Here is a 13,887-nt window from a genome sequence, read left to right as displayed (position 1 = left end):
CCTTCCTCCATCAGATTTAAGATCCCTACAGTCCATGGAGTCTCCCTTGAGTGTTATCTAATCCTCTTTCATATGTACCAATACAAACACTCCTCCATATGTATATTTAATGTATTTATTTATTACATGCAAGAATGTATGAGCTGTAGAGTTTAGAAGAATATCATTTTATCCAGTGATATCATATATCACACAGGTGAATCTCCAGGGGTTTATGATGTTACCAATTCCCCAAAATAGAATTAATTTTAAGCCATTCACTGAATCTCATTTTCTGTGTCATATAATATATGACCACAACAAAGGTGTCAACAATATTTTAAATGACTTTATATTAATATTAGTGCAACAACTGCATTTGGAAAGTATCACACCTACTTTAAAAAGTTTCTGGGAAATGTAAAACAAAGTCATTGTTAAGGTCAGTGTTTTAGCAGAGGTCACTTGAACTACAATTCCCAATATGCACATGGAGTTGACATGTCTGGCTTTTAAAACAAAATCACAATTCATCATCTGAATGTCAGATCTGTGGCTTATGAGTTCCTGGTGTCTGAATGATTATGACACTTATAAAGTATATTTTATTATTACAGCCCACTCATTGCCACTCTCCATATGTGAAGTGATGGATATTTTAAATGTAATTCTACTTATTTATATTTATATCTTACTAGTGACAGGTAAAAAGCATCAACAAATCACTGCAATTTTTAACTAGTCAGAGACAAGATTTATTTTCAGTATAGTTAGTATGCACACTGTGGTTATTAGGAAGAATGATTCCCACCCAGAGAATCATTGTTTAGTCATGTTTAATTAAAATAAAGCAAAAAAAAAAAAAAAAAAAAGTGCAACCTCAAAAAATTCAGAAATGTCACACAAAGGTAAAAGGGATGATGGTAGATATGCCTATCACAGTAGGTCTTTGTGTAGAAACAAGGGGCCAGACTGTGCTCACCTCTCGGGCTGGGCTGGCACAGTGGGTCACCAGCCAAGAGTAGGAGCTGTACATTAACTGCAATATCTTCCAATGCTTGAAGTGACCACTGGAAATTAAAAAGATAAAGCTGTCTTTAACAAGAAGACATGGGATTGCCTGCAACATACTACTACATCGGATTGTTACATTATCATACTAATTAATTAAGTACCTAATTAATTTATTAATACTTAAACTGTTCACAAAGTTAGGACTGTGAGGAACTTATTTAATGGATAGACTCCTAGATGTGGATGCAGCAGTTCTGGCTCAGGTTCCTCCTCAGTCACCTGATTTTCTGTAGAACTGTGAGTAAACAAACTTTGCTTTAAAAAACTCAAAATGACAAAAAGTTTTTTACATATGGAGATGAACAGGCCACATAAGTTCCTGGACAGAACAGAGGTTTGGCACAGCATCTCACCTGTGTGCTTTCACTATAATGATACTGTCATCAAGATAAGTTAGCTTTGTACAGTTTGTAAGATATTTTTGTCACTGTTACAGAGACCTTCCAGAAATCCAATGTTTCTTCTCCAGCCCAACAATCCTTCCAGTCCATAAGGAGAGCTGGCATCAGTTCCCAGGGCAGCTGGACAGCATGTGAGACAAAATGGAGGATGCTGCAGTCCTACAGCTCTTCTTCTTCCAGAGGCAGCCATGACCCAACACCAAAACTGCAAATAATGAGGGACCTGCTTCATCATTCTCATTTCAAAGACCGTTTTGCACGTCAGTTTTGCAGCCGTTCCTGGCCACAGCTCTGTGCATACCTCAAAAATAGCAGTGATGGACGTGTGCCATTGGGTGACATCAAGGGCCCTCTTTCAATTCTGGACAATACACTACCATGAGATAGTACAGCTCTAGGATGCTGGAAAATTATTTGCTTTGTAATCACAGGTCCCTCCCAGGAAAATTTGTACTGCGCTACCTGTCCAGTCCCCAAGTGCGTGAGCTGAAGGGCAAATGTTAGACTGTTCATAGGAAGATTTTGTAGACTGGCACAAAAATTTGGTGCTTATCTCAGCTTTACGTACTATACCAAGTCATCCCACATGCTCTAGTACAAACTACTGAAACCCTCACTTAGCATATCTGTAAAATGGATATAACTATAATTAAAGACCTCCAGGGTCTCTGGTAAAGCCATTTAGCATTTGTCAGGCACTTTGTGGGCTTTCGGGTCAAAAAGAATAAATACAAGGTAGAATTATGAAGAATTTCATCCTGAAGTTACAGTAATACATAATAGCAGGATCTTCGAGTTACAAATAAAATCACAGTGCAGAAATGTGTAACATAGAAAATGCGACTGGATACATCACACATTCAAATAGACTTAAGGGTGTATAACATGCAGTAGTATTCTGGATCTGGGCATTTACAACAGGGATAAACCTGTTCTTGCATAGGTAACTTCTCTTGTTGTTCACAGACTGGAAAGAGTGTGAAAACACCAATTGCAGCAACTAACTTACAATGGTAAGTTGTTTTAAAGTATGAATTACCTTGAGCTTGTTCAATAACATCATGCGAAGGACAAAGGGTTTGCTGGTAGCTCGCTCTGCAAAACTGTCTGAGTTGTGAAGGCTTCTGAGTCACACTCCAGAGCATCTGCAAGGAAAAATACATTACATTTTCCAGGCCACCAAAACTCCTGCTCAAAGTGGGAAACTCACACATGTTCAATCCATTCCCTCCCCCACACACCCTGTCTCAACTCCCCCAGGATAGGGAGTTTATTAGTTAATACTTGAGCTTAAATCTTATTCTGAGGAAGTGATGAGCATCTAAGTCTCTCCTCCCTTCTTGCACAGAGATGAAAGTTTCTTAGCTGGCCTGTTCACTCCAACCTCCCCCTTCCTGGAAGAGATGAATCCCTGCTGCAGAAATCTGAAACCTCTGGCCACCCAGCATATCTTTCAGAAATAAAAGCATCTTCTCTGAGAAAATGCATGCGTGGAATGAAGCACAATGCAAGGCAAGCTCTGCTTGCATGGAGCTGTAGGAAATGAAAGGTAAAAGCCAAAAAAGCCAAACGGAGTGGTGTTGAGATAACAACAGGACATTGTTTTGATCCCAGGAGATCCTGTGGTTTTTCTTTTTAATAGTGTCACATAGAGTAACTTATAAGGGAGGCAGGGAAGGTGACACAATTTTATAGCTCTGCAGGGGCTTCACACCATGGGACAAGATTCCTATTGTACTGAGGAGTATTGGAAAGAAAAGGGGGAAAGGAAAAAAAGAAGAGCTTGCAAAGCAGATCTAAAATTACACCTATTCTCAAGGAAGATACAAATCTAGGCCAGAAGGATTGCTCATTACAATGAACTCCTAGGAACCTCCCTAGCAAACGCTTTGCAGAGGGACATAGCTGAGGGCAGGTGAGTAGGAGCAAGAAAAAAAAAAACAACACACAAACACACACACAAAAAAAACAACAACAAAACAACACACAAAAAAAGCATCCTGCTTTCTCCCCTCAAAACTCTCAGCCTGGTTTCTACATTGATCAGGTTTTGTTTCCCTTCTCCCCAGTATAAAACTTGTTCAAGAAGCCCCCCAGTTAATGGGAAGGGTACACTGGGGATGTAATAGAAAGGCAAGAAATTTCAGACATAACTCATTACTTTCCCACCCAAGATCACGTTCAGGCAAACACAAACCCACCTTTTTAGCTAACATAGATGAAGTAAAAAGAGAAGACAGAGTTTGTGCATTACGTTCAGGACTGGATCAGTCCTCAGAGGTGTAGCCCCTGTGAGCTTCTCCTCCCCAATCAGATCCCTACGTTTCCCTTTGCTCCTGCAATCAATCTCTATTTGATATATTTTTCACTTGACCAACTACCTTTTACCCAGCTGCACCCCATGTGGAGGCAGGACACTTCCAGTGAGTCCTGCCAGGGTTTATCTGTTTCAAAATAATGCACTAAACAGCATCTTTTCAGTTCTCCCCCTTCCTCAGTCCCATCAGTGTCAGCAGAGGTGAGCATGATCCATAGCACCAATGAGGTCCGGACCATTTGAGACACCTGATGTACCGCATACAGGTGCAGACAATAATTTCAGATCCCAGTGCCAACAAATCAGTTGCAAATTTCAAGTCACAAAGTTGGAGCAAACCACAGATGCTGCCCTCCTCTTACAAGAGAAAATGATAAACAGTTAAACCCAAAATAACAGAAAACACACAGATTCAGAAGGAGAAACAAAATGCAACAAAATTGTGTGGGCATCTGTGATTTTTAAAAGATAATTTAAATCCATGAAAATAATTACATTATTATTGTGAGTTAAGGTCTTCAAAGATCCGACATAATCTAAGCTATTTGGTACAGAACTTCTTTTATTCCCTTCGCACTCTGCATCACACAATGCTCTTTTCGGTGTTTCTGTTCACACAGCGGGCACTGATCCCTGCTAAGAGAGGTGTCAAAACTTCTAATAAAATGACTGCTCACGCAGAAAGTCTCACAGCTGAAATTTTGGAGTCGTACAAACTCCCACGCAAAGCAGGGCTGTCAGATCAGATTGCAAGGTGTCAGTTTACCCAATTCAAACCTGAGGTTCTATTAAAAAAATGCACAACAAGCCCCCGCTACACACACACACACAAATGGAAAATGTCACTCAAAAGTAATTAATAGTTTTCCTTCCTCTTTCGCACTCTAAAGAATGCCAGGAGACAATATTCAGTGAACTTAAACGACTGATGAATAACATTCATTTGAAAATCAGATGCATGGTAAAATATTCTTCGTCAGTACTACCTGAAGACTGTGCTCCAGACACACAAATATCCAAATCCTCAGCAGTGTCTGTGCTGAAATCTGCTGCACAATGTAAAGTTTTGGAGGTAACAGAAGGCGTCAGTACAGATGAGGGGGACAGATGTGGAGTTAAGCCAGATGTGAGGGAAAGAGCTTGGGGCCAGATTTGAGCCTTCAGGACCCACCATTTACGTCAAGCAACTGTGAATGATCTCATTGCCCCAGTCATCCAGGGCAAAATATGGCTTTGAGAAGAGGAGTCAATACTTATGGGAACTTAAAAAAAAATAAAGAAGCCTATTGAATTTCACTGAGACCTGCAGAGATTTAAACCAAGCTTCTCCTCCAAGTTGGAAGCTGAAGTTCTTCATTTATCCAGAAATATCTGCCTAAAAGGGCAGTAGTAGAGTTCACTGGGTCTTCAACGCCACATCAGAGCATGGACCAAACGCTGGAGTCCTACTTTATACTTTATTTTTAATAATTAGGTGTGAATTTACTCACAGAAGGATGCAGAGGGACTAGCAAAGCTGTAGCCCTATACCCTTTCTTCCCCAGTAGCTCAGAAATTTCTATGCTATATTTGCATGTAACTATATCATGGATCTCAGCTGTATATCTCTCCTCTTGTCCCAACACAGCCATGGATGCTTTGGATCCAGTCGATGTAGATGGAAACACATCAGTAGATAAGCAACTATAAATGCAGAAAAGAAAAATCATCCCATTTCTTTCATATTCCTTTCTCTAGGGAGGAATACCCCTGCTTTGGTACAGTTTGCTTTGACCTAACAAAGGATTTTGAGATGAAAGACATATCTGGCTGGTAAAGTTAACTCTCTCCACCTGCACATCACCCTCACACGTCAGTTCTCCCTAACTCCCTTCAGCCAAACTTATCTGCCTTAGCAAAGAGGGGCTATTAAAACTGTTGTGCAATTTTTTCTTGCAGATGCCACATACACATTCCAGTTTTTTCCCAAGCATCTTTTTCTATTTTATTCACCACATTTTTGAACATTTTGGATAGAATACTCTTCATATACCCTTAGTGTGCTCTGAATGCAGTAAGTAGTATATGATACAGGTAGCTTCTCCCAGCCTACTTGCAGGTAATCTGTTGGAAAGAGAGCCACTACTCTGGATATCTTTAAAGCACAAGGCCTATAAGTTGTTGCTGCTGCTGTAACCCCATAAAGCCCTTTTCTTTTGTTCTCTTCTTGAAGCTGGTTCCTAGTACCCTTCAGACATTTTATTGATCTTTCTCCCCCTCTAGCTCATACATGCTAATTGTACCTCTGGAGCAAAACAATCTTATTATCATGTTAATTAGTGGGAGGGTTGTTGAGGGTTTCCAGTTCATTACCTGCTAATTTCAAGATAAATGAATCCACAGGTTACTAAGTAAATAAGGTCACCTATCAAGTACTTGTAAACGTGTTTGTAAACAGGGGGGGGAGATGGGGAGAGAGAGAAAGGGAAGTATGTTTGGCTTGGATGGTGGGAAGTAGCTTTGGATAAGGATTTGGCATCCCATGCTGGGGTGACTCCATTTCCCTTGAACTCATTTGTAATGGAAAGCGAATGTTTGCTGTCCACCTGGTTCCCCAGTGGGACGTTTCCTCCCTGCAACTACTTTGTGTGCTCAAAGGGCTCTTTGTGAGCAGATTACTCATTTGGAGGTTTGGTTGATTGTTGCTGCCTTTTGTGGTGAGAGCCAGGAGTAAGGACATGCACTAGGCAATACAGCACCAAAGGGGGAACAAAAAAGCATGGTAGTGTGAGTCACAGTAACCTCCCCCTCCACATGGCTCAGGGTTATTCATATTGCCTTTATACACAGGGCAACAGGACAAAGAAATACAATGGGAGAGGGGAAATAGACAGTCGGATGGGGTAAAATGACATATTGCTTTGAAATCTGCGCCTTTACACCACACCCCGAATCTCCAGGAAAATTACTCTCTGAGTGGGGCAAGTGAATAAGAGGATCATGTAGAAAAGCATATCTGAACCATGGGGATTGCAGAGGTAAGCTATCAGGGGTCAAAATGGAAAGCGATACTGACTGGGCTCCCCTGGGCTCTGTCCTCAGACCGGTTCTGTTCAATGCGTTCATTAAAACAAGTGAAATAAATATGTGTATTAGATGTGTGTGGGCAGCCAGCTCACTGAAAGGAAGGAGAGCAATTCAAATAGATCTTGATAAATCAGAAAAAACCATCTGGAAAAAACAGAGTACTAATCCTAAAGGCAATCTCAGAGTCCAGATCTGAGTAGGACTAGGGCTTGTGAACGCAGCATGAGCCAAGCAAAGTGGTGATACTTCACTGAAGGACATGAAGAGATGAGTAGATATTAAGTTAAAGAGGAGGGAATACTTCCATGATGTTGTGGACAAAGCAAATATGATATTAGCATGTATAAGCAGGAGTTTTGCCTGAATGACCTCCAGCCCATGCAGTGCTGTCTGGTGCCAGGTTTAGAGGAAGAGCAGAGAGATCAGAGCTCCAGGGAATTTGGCCTGTGAAAAAAGAGACTGAAGGAACGCAGTTGTTTTAGCTGAGGGTCTTCAGAAATGCAAAAGATGAAAGAAGAGAATAATCTACCCTGCAGAGCTGTACTGGTTAGGCCAGAAAGTAAAAAGTTTACAGCAAGAAGGATTCAGGTTAGGGTGAAAACTCAGGTACCTGTATATAAATCTTTAGTGTCAATTTAGGGACCCAAAACAGGCTGGCGAATATGATAAGGGACTTATAGGATGCTTGTACCCTTGTGATGAGGCTGTAGGCTTGGCAAGATACCACAAAAGATTTAAAATTACAGTAGAAACCTGTCCTTAGGCATCCGAATCATTCTCCAGGTAGAAATTCTTAAAGCTGCGAACAGTGAAACACTGGGGTAGTTTGCTTGAAGATGCTATAAAGTTTTTCTGTTTTGAAAGAAGACAGGACAGTCTGCCTGCCTTGGGGCACTGGGATCCAGCAAATTCCCACCCAAAGCCACCTTGAGTCTCTCTCATTTTATATCTAGGTGAGAATTCACCTACCAACCCCTCTTTCTGGCTGTGCTCTCATGGATTCAGCTTTTTATTTAACCCATGCTCGAGTCTGTTTCAGAGGCTTGGAAAGATTCAAAGTTGAACACAAAAACTTCAAGTGTGGTCCAGTGGGTTAAACCTGAGGAGACATGAGAGTGGAGAAAATTGCAGTGAGTAATTCACCTGCCCCATCCCACCTTTTTCTCTGAGGGAGATGTCTGAAAACACTCCTCCAGTTTGCCAGATTTGATCCAAACTCTGTTTAAAAGATACAGTTGTGGAAAATTTCCCTTTTCTCCCTAGTTGCTTTTAAAATTTGTTATATGTGCCAGGAGCTCTGTCATATGAGTCACCTGATCTTCTTCCACCAGCTGGAGGAGCATATAACAACTTGTATCATCAGCTTCCAAGGGTGAATGATCACGAGAAACAAATTTAAAATTGCTTTTTGTGAGCATGCAAGATAGAAATAACCATTTACATGTTTGGTAAAAACAAGTGCAAAAGCACCACAAAAACAGGCCAGGCAAATCCATTTAGTTTTCTTTTTTCCCCCCACTCCATTTTATTTGAAGAGCTATGGATTTCTCAATTTTACATGAATTAGAAAGTAGAAATAGCCTGGTTTTGTAGTAGTGGTTGATACCAAATGCCTGTGAAACACAGCAAGCCCTTTTCTGAACTCAAAATTGCTTGTGCATTTATTTGGATACCAGCAACATGAGGATTTTAAATTTCAAGAACAGCAATAATGAGTTATATTCAGCATGATCTTATTATTGTAACTAAACAGCTGAAGTTTACGCATGAAACATAATCAAAGGGGGTTCTGCATATGTATTTATTTCATTTTCACCTGTTTGCCATATACTGTCAAAACAGACTTTGAGAAATTATGCTTTGGGGTTTTTTTTGTTTTGTTTTGTTTTTAACATGCTTGGGAATTTTGGGGTTGTTTTTCTGTGGTTAACTATATAATGAATCCAGCACTTATTAAGACAAACTCAAATGTTTGTATCATCTGGTTTTGGCTTCTCTTTCAGAACAGCTCTAAAGTTTCTAGCTGTGTAAAATGTAGATACTCTAGAGGCACCGTGTTTTAGCCGTTCAACTGGTATCTGAAACACTGAATTCTCCCTTCTTCTTTTTTTTTAATTAAGATAATAAATTGGTCTTAAATTATCCCTGAAATCAGACCAGTGTTGATTACAATGGGTCTCATGCTGTGACAGCTCAAGATGATGTTATTTTTATTCCTTTTCAACGAGATCTTAATCTCTCCCTGCGTGTAAACAAATTGTTACAGTAACCTTGTTCTTTTAATCTCCCAGCTGAAGACCTTTAAAGCATTGGGAGATAACAGATCTAACTGAGATTTCATCAGCTTTCAGGCTTTTAAAGATATGCTGCATGCCTCTCCCACTGCTGCAGTCTTAAATGTCGAAGGAGAGAAGTGCACATTACACTCAAAAGCTTTCCTTAAGCGTTTGAAAATAGTATCCACCTAGCACCGTGAGATTGAGGGGTCGAATTCACAGACAAAATTTGGGTGCGAGCACAGCAAACCAAATTACTATCTGTTGCAGCTGGTACAGAACTGTCCCGCTGTCTTTCTCTTGTATCACTCTGGCTTACCCTGGTCAACCTTGCTAAAAAGGTTGATGAAGTTTTAATGCTCAGAAAAATGCTGTATGTCAGAAAGAAACACTGACTTGCATTTCTTATTCTTCTTCTAGGAAAGGAAAACAATTTCAAGGGGCAGCTAGCAAGAAGAGGAATGAAAAGACCAGAGGTAACTTGCCTTTTTTTTTCCCCCCTCCACCTGCCTTGCAAATATGAACTAATTTATCTTCTAAAGCCACCGATACATAATTATACCTAGTCAGCTATTACAAATGGTGGAAAAAAGGCAACAGGTAGAAAAGTTATTTGCCTAAGGTCCCGCAGCCTGTTTCTGACCTGGCTCACAAGCAATCGTCCACCCTGGGGAATCCAAACCTCGCTACTCTCCCCTGAATACTTTGGAGCAAACTCCCAGGATTAGCAACATCGACAACTGGGCTCCTGCTAAGTTCCCAAAACTCTTCGTTCCACTGGTGTGTGGCAGTGATAACACTGTCAAGTCTACCTGTGAATACTTCTTTAAAAAATATTGTCAACTCTGTATGTCAGTCTATTTCAGTGTATTCAGATGAGCATTTTTCATGTTTCAGGGCATGTGAGCATCATTATTCATAGTGGTAGGACTGGGAATACTCAATAGCATCCATAAACCTGGTGTGCATTTCCTTACAGGTAAACATTATTTGTGAGTAGACATATGGGTACATTTTCCAAACACTATACAGGAGCCACTGCACACACACAAAAAATCTGTTCCTGTTAAAATGGCTTTTGCCCAGGCATCTATTGATGTTTGGAAAACGTGCTCCATTTATTTACTGGCATGTCAGTTATTTGTCTATATAACAATGTTTTCTGTCAAGTCAAAAAAATTTATTGGTCCTACGGTTTAAACTCTTTCATTGAAAATTCAGCCAAAACTATTTTAAAGTCTGACAGAAAGGCCTGTCTGCAAATAACACAGATATCTGCATCAGGTTTTCAATAATATTGTCCCAGATTTACTATTGACTTTCATTTGTTTTAATATGCTTCCACATCAAAGTTAAAAGCACTTAATATATTTCAGAGTATTTTTAAGTTATAGCAGATATGCATTAGCAGCACATAAGTACCAAATAAATATATATACAAACGTAAATACATATACATAATGCAAATTGGGGTTTATTAATATTACCACCATCTGAGAATTATTTATTTACTTTGGGATGTTTGGCTTCCTAAGAAATTTGAGCAAATAAACACCTTTCAGAAGGAAAACAGGCAAAACTCAGGTGAAGAATCTTAAGCTGATGAGGCACCTTATACCCAAAATTTCTTAATTGGGAATAACAAAATGATTCAACAGTAGCAAAAAATTTCTCGATACCAAATGATTCTGCAAACATCTCTTAGGTTTGTCAAACTACTGTATGAGAGAACAGATGCAGAAAAAAATTATCTGAGGATACAAAAAAATTGCACTCAATAAGATTTAAACACTGACTTTTTGTTCAGAATGATTTTTTTATTCTGAAATTCTTTCAACTTTGTTTTTATTTCCTTCTGCCATTGCAAACTTAGGCAAGTAGACAAAATCACTTCAGGGATGCTTTCAGAGAATCACGGTTACTCATAGTTTTCTGAAAATATTTTAAATAGGTAACAGGAAATATTTACTTACTCGGTTATTTGCCAGCAAGCTGATAAAGTGACAACATGAAGAGTGGAGTTTGGGAATATTTACTGGCTGAAGTTTGAAACTCAACAGCAGTAAGGATTCCTTGCAACATGAGGGTTTGGGGGGAGCTACTGTTTATTATTCCCTATTTTTATATTTCATATTTTCAGTAAGTTAAAAAAAATAATAATAAAAAACCCACCACGAACAAACACACTATGCCCATAGTTGAGGGAGATTTGATTGCTCTAGAGGCACATACTGCCTGTGACTATGTACTTCTGACCACATGCCAAACTCAATTACTGAGTCTCCCTGTTATCTCCATCGTCTCCAGTGACAAGGGAAGGGACAGCCATCAGCAAAACCTGTTCAATGTGAAGGCAGGGCAGGAATCCAGGTCTTCACAGCTCTAAGAGAAGACAATAAAGTTATCCCATTGCAGCAGAGCAAACTACACCTTCCTCAGTTGCTTTGCTATGGATAATTCCTACCTGTCTTAGACACATATGTGAAAAAGTACTTAAGATACCTGCACTATCACATGAAGCTGCCGCACTACTTCTACCCTGACAATATCCACAGTTCACGACACAAGATAACAGAATAGTTTTTCCTCTGCTTTAAAACTAGTTCCCAGGCCACTAAAGCTCCATCCTTTCTCCCTTTAATCTTTCCAGAAAGAAAAACTCTGATAAAACATCATTAAAAATGTATAGTGGTTTTAAGAGCTAAAGGAATGGTTTCAAATGTAAATATCAGTGGGAGCCTCTGGTTTAGTTTCTATGGCTGCAGTTCAAGTCTATATACTTAGTACCACCTATTTCTTATCCTAGCACGGGCTGAACTAAGCATAACTTGTCTTGCAACTTCTGTAAGAAGTGAAGATCAATTTTCTCCCCGAGCACCAGACTAATTCATCAGCAGAGTAGAGACTAAAACATCGCAAAAACAAATAGCAGAGAACAAATATGAAGACAGAAGAAGGTGAAGGGACTAGAGGGAAAATAAAGACAAAGTAATTTTCTAACTAATATGACCTGATAGAGCCCCCAATTCTGTGTCACCTGGAAGGGAAGAGGCTGCACCTGTGTGCAATACTGTGTTAACCCAGAGGTGGGGTAACCCCTGGCCAGGGACTGGCTGTGATCTGTCATGCATTAAAGCCTTGGCATTGGTTTGCTTTTCTCATATAAACACATCCTTTGCTCTCTATGAGTGTATTTTGAGCCCTCTGAAATGAGGAGAGAGGGCTATCTCCATCCACCATGCTGAATCGACTTCCCTATGTTGCTGCCAACACCATTTTAAAGCAGATAGTGTAGATGATTACTGAAGTGAATTTACACATGATGGTAAATAACTATGCTTAATAAAACTGAGAGCGCCTTAATGATTTCATTTTGGTGATTTAATTTATAAAAGCAAAGCTTAATCATTTAATAGCATCATTAAGAAAACACCACAGGAAGTTTAGAAATAAAGAATCATCCATATCTCCTGAGAAATGAGTTTTCTTCTAACATTCAGTTCATGACAAAATAAAATGGAAAGCTTACAGCTTCTTAAATAATTGCACTTGAAATATAAGAAATCCCTAAAGAATCCTTTCAGCCTCATCTTCTGCAGCACAGAACAATTGCATTTCTGCTCACCACAGTGTGAAAGAGGCTTCACAAGTAAGAGACACCAGTGGTGATAGGAATGCTTGTATATATTTTTTGTTAAAGAATGCCTTGTGAACAAAATGCAAATGTCAGAGCAATTAAAAATAAATGTTTGCTTTGAAAGTAGCAGTTTAAAATAAAATATTATTCTCTCACCACATTTGGCGAAATGACAGTGAAAGCATCCCTTAGCAGCACATGCGCAAGTGTGTGTGTCTGTGCACGTATGTGCACACACAAGTGTGCTTGAGTTCCAAATGGAAATCTCCAAGGAGTGGATTAACTAAGAGTTTGCGTTGGGGTAATGGAAAATATGACCTCATTAGCACTAGGTTTGTCATTTGCTCCACAATACAAAAGTAAATTACAATGTATTAATGCAGTTAGTGTTGTTTTTAATGTGCACTGGGATACAATAAAAGTTTTTATTGGGGAAGTGTGATGGCATGTTTTCACTACAGCATTAGCACTGGTCTTCTGATAGGGCGGCCAGTCATATTACCCAGTGGAACGCTCCTATAATGATGTAGTAAAATTTGACTCTGATATAGTAAAATCTGTTTATGGCAAAGCTGCTTTTTCACACAGTCGGGCTGGGACAGGGAGCAGAAAGGACATAGCTCAAAGAGTTATTTTCTAACTGTATTTTCATTGAAAGTGCTCTAAAGAAACAAACAAACAAGCAAATATTCCTAGGCTTCAGGCCTGCCCAAAGGAATTACCATGCCATACTCTCCATTTTACTTTGCATACTTCCTTTGCTTCTTCAAATCATCTACAGGTTTGTCATCCAGCAGCTGCCATAAATTAGTGTTCCCATCTTGGTGAAGGAGCCTAAACAGGACTATTGTAATTTAACACACTTTTAATAGGCTTGTCACAGAGTTTTGCATGTACAACCCAGCCCGTGTAAAACAACCTCAGGCACATTCATGGCTTTAGAGAGGGAAGGTAATGGTGGAGAGCAGGGGGTGGGGTGGGATCCTTTCCTTATTGAATACAGAACTTGCTTGTGTTATAGCAGTGCTGGCAGCCTGCACACTCCTGCTCCTTTATTATATTACCAAGAACAGGTTTGTGGTACTAATGAAAGTTTGCAGGTGCTATTTTTAAGCCATGATTTTGCCTTTCTCTCTT

The 13,887-nt window shown here is 39.6% G+C and overlaps 1 long non-coding RNA gene across 1 annotated transcript; it reads right to left on the bottom strand.

The window, feature by feature from the left end:
- Positions 1–397: 397 nt before the first annotated feature.
- LOC139829015 (uncharacterized) lies at positions 398–2,832 on the bottom strand. The gene is made up of 3 exons (XR_011741172.1): positions 2,696–2,832; positions 2,494–2,599; positions 398–1,659 (listed from the first exon to the last, which is right to left on the bottom strand). It is a non-coding gene; the product is annotated as an uncharacterized lncRNA (long non-coding RNA).
- Positions 2,833–13,887: the final 11,055 nt, after the last annotated feature.

The sequence above is a fragment of the Patagioenas fasciata genome, chromosome 12 (assembly GCF_037038585.1).
Source record: "Patagioenas fasciata isolate bPatFas1 chromosome 12, bPatFas1.hap1, whole genome shotgun sequence".
Classification (NCBI taxonomy): Eukaryota; Metazoa; Chordata; class Aves; order Columbiformes; family Columbidae; genus Patagioenas; species Patagioenas fasciata.
This window is presented reverse-complemented; position numbering and strand designations above follow the sequence as displayed.